Source organism: Acomys minous (genome assembly GCF_964271855.1).
Source record: "Acomys minous genome assembly, chromosome: 11".
Taxonomy (NCBI): Eukaryota; Metazoa; Chordata; class Mammalia; order Rodentia; family Muridae; genus Acomys; species Acomys minous.
The window spans coordinates 81,872,755-81,879,242 of NC_140492.1; the positions used below are offsets into that span (position 1 = coordinate 81,872,755).

A 6,488-nucleotide genomic window follows, 5' to 3' on the forward strand; every position below is an offset into this window, starting at 1 on the left:
TTAAAAAAAAAATAATAATATGTACAAATATTCCTGAATAAATGTAAACAAAAAGTGGGATAAAACACAAAAAAAAAAAAAAAAAAAAAAAAAAAAAAAAAAAAAAAAAAAAAAACAAAACAACACCTTCTTAAAACAGCTTGTTATCTTGTTAATAAAGTAGATGAGAGAACAATGTATGTTGCTTTTCTTGTGAACATCATGATAAAAGTTCATGAAAGATCACAGATGGCTCAATTGGTAGAGTGCTTACCTCCAAACCTGAAGACATGAATTCAATTAAGAGTGAATAATTTGTACATTATCATATAGCTACTAATGTTGAGGTTGGAGAATCTAACCTCAGACTTAGGACTCATTTGCACTACATTCTAAAGAAGTGTTCACCCTAAATTTACCTAATTGTGTCTAACTAGGTAACAATCTTTATGGATTACTGTTAGCCTTAGAATCTTATTAATTGTAAGATATATCAGCAGTTGGTTTATTGGTGAAATGAAGGAATATTTGTTAAAGGAAACAAAAGCAGATGAACTCAGTAGATAAAAGAATGAGGTAAATATATTTACTGTTCATAAGAAACTCCAAATGTTATCTTTATTGATATTTAAAGGTAATTTGGGTTAAATTACATGGGAATATTTTATGTCAAGGCAATGCTATGCTATTTTATATCTTATGCTATGACATTTGCAGAAAAAATAAAAGTTTTAGTGGCATACTAATATTTTTGCATACAATAAATACAAAGGCCTAGTTAAGACATAAATGTTCCATGAACCACCAGTGATGAAAGAAGCATATTTATTTCATGTAATTTCAAATATGAGTACCATGGGGAAATTTTTATTTGACAGTTTAATTCCATGGGACATCAATTTACACTCCTACTGTTGGTAATTCAGTCAACTTCTAAAAAATAATTATCTGACTTTAGAGTTTAAACTTTTTCTTACTTGATTACCGATTAGAGTGAAAAGGTTTGTTCATAATTAAAGAACTTCTGTAGTTCTTGGTGAATACTGAGTAGGCCAGTTCCTCCAGCTGAAATGTGTTTGTCATTAACTAATCTAAAGATAACTAAAAGTTGATTAAATAATAAAAATACAGAACTATATGTGTAATAAGTTTAAGGCAATGATATGTAAATAAATTAATTACATTGCCAGTCCCGAGGAGCACAGTGCAGATCATAGGATGGTGAGTATGACATCAGCATGGTGACTATTTTTTTCTTAAACATGGTGGTCGTAGGAATCACCAAGAACGTGTGACTAGTGTCCTATCTGTATGTATATATATATATATATTTTTTTTTTAATTAATAAAGGTGCATATTCACTTTCCTAAAGCAATGTTTGTGTGCTCTCAAAGATCTTCACATCAAATATATAATACATTTGATTACATAAATACTGTGTGAAAATCACAATGATAGCTTCATGTTATGCCATAGCCATGTTAGAAGCAGGCTCTTTAATATTTATATAAATACTGGAGAATTACTAATATAAATACCTGAAGCAGGCTCTACTAACTCACTCATTCGTGCAAAGGGAGCATGTATTTCCTTGAGCTATATCTATGTATTTATTTAGTATTTATGTATTTCTTTCTATTTATATCAACAAAGCAGTAGAAATAATATCTATTTTCTTATTATGCCTCATTTACTCTGTAGCACAATGAAGGCAAGACTACTTGCCTTTTCCAAGATCGAGGAGTAGCTATACAGACATAGAGAGTGACTGAATACGTAAATGGATTCTTTTTTTTTTAGTATTAGGTAAATAGAACTAAAAAAAAAATAGGTCACTATGGATATCAAATTTAAAATAGATAATTTAAGGTCAATTGACTTTTTTCTTTAAAAGAAATATTTTTTCTGTAAGTTAATTAGTTAGGTAAGTTTTAATCTTCAGAAGTATCTTCACTCTTTAGGATTGCTTTGGCCATTAGCTGTCTTTTGCGAGCCCCAAAATTCTTACATTGTTTTTTCTAGGGCTGTGGAATATGACATTGGAATTTTACTGTTTATTGCATTAAATGTGTACATAAATTTTGGTTGTAGGGACATTCTCACTGTATTGATTCTGCCAGTTACAAATTATAAAAAACCTTTACAGTGTCAAATATCCTTTGTAAAGTCCTATAGATTTTTAAGTAGAAGTCTTTTATTTTTTTGGATATGTATATTCTGAAGTACTTAATTTTTGGAGCAATTATGATAAATGGAATAGTTTCTTTATTTCTTTTTTGAGAGTAATTCATTGGTAGAAATGAATGGTGTTAATAACATTTTGAAAGGAGACTATGGAAGGCTAATATTAAGTGATGAGGAAGGATTAAATATAGGCCAGTAGATACGAAGTCAGAAATGAATTTAGAAAGGTTATTGAAATTCTATCTTCAACTCTGAAGTAGTTTTTTTTTCTTTTTGTGATAGACAATTGTACAAAATATAGTTTGATAACAAACGTGTTTAAATAGGACATTTCACTCAAAATATATCCAAAATGACATTATACAAAACGTGCTAATTGCAGTGCAGGGTCCCGACGATCAGTAGTAAGTGTGAGGAACTTCCATTTACGTCAAGAGGGGGTAAATAGGATATCAGAGATGGCAGGTAGCTATGAGAATATTAGTGTGAGTTATCCTGTCAGCTCCTATCCACAGTGTAAAAGAGCACAGTGAGTTTGTTTCTGAGTCCCAGCTGAGGAATTCAATGGGCTAGAAGTTGTCTACTTGGAACTAAAGTAGGAGAGTGAGTAATTGGATGTTGAAAAGCACCCGGAGCCCTAGGACTGCAGAATATCATGATTGGCTGTTTTCTCCAACATGAAAAGACTACTTGAAAGTGAGCTCTGCAAGACAAGTACCAGGAGAGGCCAGGAGGTCACGGGGGGGGGGGGGGGGGAGGAAGTTGGAGGTAGACTTCCAGAAACAGTGAGGTTTCAGTGGTGTGGAGCCAGAATAAAACTGTATTAGTTCACTTCAGAGACCTGCAGATGAAACAGAGGGAGAGGAATTCCACAGATGCTCCATTAAAGAAAGAATACACTTTAAAATTCTGACAAGTCCAGACAAGGCTAATACATCACTTCTGAAGTGTCTCTCAAGCAAGAAGTCTTTTCTCTCCCTATCCCTCCCATTCCTACAACCCTAAAGAGATCAGCCTCCTGAGCAAGGAAGACCTATTGGTCCTCAAAATAAGAAAACATTAAGCCAGAAACACTCTTTGTCCCCCATGACTGTAGCCTACAGCAGAGCTGAGGTAGCAGAGGAAAAGAAAGTCACAACTTGAAAGTGAATGTGCTACCTCTAGCTTCAGCTCTGCTGTAGGCTACAGTCTTAACATGATTTTGTTGATGTATTATATTATTTACCATATTCATATTTCATTTAAGTGTAAAGAGATCACCAATAATGTGTTTAATCTCATATCCTTTCTGTTGTGTGACAAATATTTTCCTTATTTCCTCAGTTAAATTTATGGTAAACCAATACTTGTGATTATTTAGTTTACAAATTAAGCTTGTTGACCTGATGAGTCAGGTGGAAACTGAAGACAAATTTGAAAACACCAAGAAGCACATTTTTGAGTTGGTGTTCTGGGAACTAAGTACAAGGGACTCCCAAAACATTATAGGGTTTGCTATTATTCATATTTACCTCTGAATGGTTTGTGTTAATACCTGTTTCTGAAGACAGGAACCTAAAGATCTGAGCTGGAGCTCACCTGAAAGCTTCCTTCTTGAGGTGGGAGTGCCATGAAAGCTTCCAAGAGAGGGGAACAGTCAATAGTGCTATCCAGATATGATACCCATAACTACAGCAATGACCAGAATGATATGATAACCCTGACTGTGAAATAACAGCACACATATCTTGCACCACTCTCTGGTTTGAATTAGGGCCTGGTAAGTAAGAGGGAAACCATATTTAGTACTGAAAACTTAGCCAACTAGTCAAGATTGGTGAGGTCATGGATCTTGGAAGACAACCTATTGCCACGTTTTACTAAACCAATAGTTCGCACCTGCCTTCTAATGTATTCACAGATAAGTGTAGTACTTAGCACTCATCAAAAGTATTCTCTCTGCAACAGACATGGGGAGATCATTAAAGAAAACCACATCCAATAAAAATACAGAGAACAAGTGCCCAGCACCAAGTGATATATATCACTAACAAAATTCTGACACCAACTCTAGTAATAAAACATAGAGGAAGAGAGGGCAAAGGAAGAGAATGTCAGCTGTGAGATTATGTCACCTAGAAATGTTAAGAATGCTATATGCATGAGTTCCTTAAAATATGACTGCTCAAACAACATTTGAACAGAAACAATGCAAATACTTATGCTAACATGGAAGGAAGAAATCTCACAATGCCCCATACTTACACAAAGAAGCAGCAAAAACTAAGAAATGTTGAGATAAGGAGAAATATTCTTCATCAGGAAATATTCTCACAACTGGTAACTCACTTAGCCAAATTATACTAATATAAGTAACATATACTACAATATAGATATGTATATATATATATGTATATATATATATACACACACACACACATATATATATATATATACATATGTATGTGTGCACCTATTACATGCATTATATATATATATATATATATATATATATATATATATATATATATATATATACACACACAAATATATATATTTGCAGAAGGGTTGCAGAAAAGATATTGAAGGGTAAATAATTAATTGTATTTTTACTTCAAAAATATTAAAAAAACAAAATTAAATTTAAAAAATTAAACTGAAAAATAAAGAACAGTATGAATTAGATCAAAGTCAAAAGAAATATTCAACATAAAGATATGAAACAGAACCAAATGATCCAATGAAGGAAATGTCTCAGAATATTCCTAAGAAATGATGCATTGCCAGACTTCTAAGGAAGAATTGCTGCAATAAGAACACAGTAAGAGATAGGAAAAAAGGAATTCAAATAAGCCAACAGTGAACACTTGAAACAGGCTATTTTATTGGTGGAATTAATTGAAAGTATGAAGTACAAACTGTATCCTGAAGACATTAGTATGTAAATAGGAAAGTAAACTCTGCCGTTCACTTTACAGGTTGTGGAGGTTTGACTAAGAATTGTGCCCATAGGCTCGTATATTTGAATGCTTAGTCATCAGGAAGTTAAATGGCCTGAGAAGGATCAGAAGGTGTGGCCTTGTCGGAGTAGGTGCAGCCTTTTGGAGTGAGTGTGACCTTGTTGGAGGATGTGTATCTAGAGGTGAGCTTTGCGGTTTCAAAAGCTTATGCCAGACTCAGCATGCAGATCAGTATGTAAAACTCCCAGCTATTTCGTCAGCAGCATGTGTGCCTGCATAGTACCACATCCCCCACCATGATGATAATGAACTCCGTAAGAAAGCCTTAATTAAATTACTTCTTTCATTAGAGTTGCATTGGTCGTGGTGTCCCTTTGTTACATTAAAACACTAAGACAGAGGCTAGTAACAAGGATTGTGGCATTACTGTGATAAGCCTGACCATGCTTTTGCTTGAAGGAATATGGAAGACTTTGACACTTTGGACTAGAAAAGCTGTCGGACACTTAAAGCACTATGTAATGGGGCATCCTGGAAGGATCATGGAAGATAGTAGTGCTGAGAGCCATGCAGAGTAATAGGAGCTTTGCTCAATAGGATTCAGAGGAGATACATATTAGTTAGTGGCCATAGACCATTCTTGTGATATTTTGGCAAAAAAAAAAAAAAAATTGACTGCTTTTGGCCTTGTTCAAAAAAAAAATCCGTCTGAGGCAAAATTGAAGAGTTTTGGCCTAATGGCTTTGGCAGAGGAGATTTAAAGACAGTCTAGTATTTATTTACTGTTTCATGTGGTTTTTAGTGATTACACTTAGGAAGACCTATAATGAAAAGAAACAAGCTGGAAAAGAGAAACAGAAAATGTGGAGGTGAAGAGACAAGGAGCACTCCAAAATGTCGGGAATGCCAGAGAGAAGAAATACCTGCCAAAAAAAGGAGCAGACTGAGTAAGGAACCAGCCCAAGAGAGAGAAGTATGTTCCAGTTAACACAGCTAGAAGGAGTTAGAGATCTGAAGCATACTTTGATTTCAGGGAGATGCAGAATTTTTAATCTTGCTTTGGTACAGAATTTTCTCACTATGCTTCCTTTCCTCCTGTTTGAAATGCTAATGTATATTCTGTGATATTATACGGTGGAAGTATATGATCTGCCATTTGTTATTTAGCTGGAGGTTGTGGTTAACAAATTATTTTGACTCTCAGAAGAAACATTGAACTTTTAAGCAGCCTTGAGACGGTGAGACTATGGGGACTTTTGAACTTTAGAGTGGATGCATTTTTGCATTATGATATGGCTTCATGTCTGTGGGAGGCAGGAAGTGGAACATGGCCCTATAGCTCATATGTTTGAGTGCTTAGTCATCAGGGAGTGGCACTCTTCTAA

General features: G+C 34.3%; 2 long non-coding RNA genes across 2 annotated transcripts in view; both read left to right on the plus strand.

Annotated features, from left to right (window-relative positions):
* The window catches only part of LOC311609299, a 23,088-nt gene extending 22,554 nt beyond the window's left edge, over nucleotides 1-534 (plus strand). The window contains exon 5 of the long non-coding RNA XR_014783346.1: nucleotides 417-534. This is a non-coding gene — a long non-coding RNA (uncharacterized lncRNA). The remainder of the gene's footprint in view (nucleotides 1-416) is intronic.
* A 3,220-nt stretch (nucleotides 535-3,754) lies between these two features.
* LOC311609010 lies at nucleotides 3,755-6,278 on the plus strand. The gene is made up of 3 exons (XR_014783227.1): nucleotides 3,755-3,923; nucleotides 5,122-5,285; nucleotides 5,906-6,278. It is a non-coding gene; the product is annotated as an uncharacterized lncRNA (long non-coding RNA).
* Nucleotides 6,279-6,488: the final 210 nt, after the last annotated feature.